Here is a 1396-nt window from a genome sequence, read left to right on the forward strand (position 1 = left end):
GGAGAGTGTATGTGAGTGAGGTGGAGGCATGACCGAGGATGAGATGGAAGGATGGAGTGGAGAGACACTATATGAGTGAGGGAGTTTGAGTTAGAGACTGCTGATGACAGGAGACAAATTGACCATAGAGGCAATTTATTTGTTACCACCTCTTCCAGGATTAAAGCATCTATCGACAGTTAGGTAGACAAATAGGTAGGCAGATACTGTAGATAGATTGGACAGGCTTAAGTTTCCCCTTTAGTCCGTCCTCCTTCACTTGAGGGATAGGGAAGAAATTGAGGGATCTGTGTATAATGGGATAATGCAGTTACCATGTTATAATCAGTTTCAAGACATGAAGGAGGCCTTCTCTAAAATCATTATAAAGCTAGAACAACTGCCATACAATAAAGAGCATGGACAAATAATCATAAATACAAAAAATATATACATATAAATACAAAAAAGGACAAATAATCATAATAAGTAGAGAACAAACAGTCATAAAATGAATAGAAAACAAATCATCATTCATTCATTGCCAGACGCCATGTATCCCAGACAGGGTGGCCAAGGGCTTAGAGTTAGTTGTTTTACAGGGAGGGGCACTAATCCTCCACCAACCCCACTTGACGTAGGGATGCCAACAGCATCTGGTGTTCCCAGGCGGTCACCCATCCAAGTACTAACCAGACCCAACGTTGCTTAACTTCGCTGATCGAACGGGAAGCGGTGTACTCAACGTGGTATGGCCGTAAAAAATAAAGCAGGGACATATGTAACGTTGGGTCTGGTTAGTACTTGGATGGGTGACCGCCTAGGAACACCAGATGCTGTTGGCATCCCTACGTGTCAAGTGGGGTTGGTGGAGGATTAGTGCCCCTCCCTGTAAAACAATTAACTCTAAGCCCTTGGCCACCCCATTTGGGATACATGGCGTCTGGCAATGGATGGATGGATGGATGGACATATGTAATACAATTGTTTGTGTTCGTGTGCTTATGAACTTAATTGGGACAGGTTGGCCCATAATTCTGAAAGTTAGAACAAGAAATCTGGCAATACTGTTTACTCTTGGCAGAAATTAAATATAGTAATCATTGGTGAAAAAGTGCTTTGGAGCAATTGAAGCACAGTTCCAGTGCTTTTTTAAGTATTCTGCACAGTACAATATGTACAGTGTTTGGTGGATAAAATGCACTACCTGTAACTCAGCAGGCTTCCTAAAGAGCATGAACCTCCAAAAGTTTCGAACATAAATGTTTGTATATTGGGTTGCAGGTATATAGGCAACGTTAAAAACTGTGTGAGTAAACAGTACATGTTCTTGTGTGCTGGAGTTTGTGGGTGATTTTGACAGCTTTTTGTATTATAATTCTTTTATCATAAATTGGCCTAAATACCAGTGTTTACC

At 41.3% G+C, this 1396-nt stretch overlaps 1 non-coding gene across 1 annotated transcript; it reads right to left on the bottom strand.

Annotated features, from left to right (window-relative positions):
* Positions 1–623: 623 nt before the first annotated feature.
* On the bottom strand, positions 624–742 carry LOC145416829 (5S ribosomal RNA). Its single transcript, XR_013900352.1, has one exon. It is a non-coding gene; the product is annotated as a 5S ribosomal RNA (ribosomal RNA).
* Between the last annotated feature and the right edge of the window lie 654 nt (positions 743–1396).

Source organism: Coenobita brevimanus, chromosome 107 (genome assembly GCF_032717465.1).
Source record: "Coenobita brevimanus isolate Jiangsu-jjx chromosome 107, ASM3271746v2, whole genome shotgun sequence".
NCBI classification, from domain to species: Eukaryota; Metazoa; Arthropoda; class Malacostraca; order Decapoda; family Coenobitidae; genus Coenobita; species Coenobita brevimanus.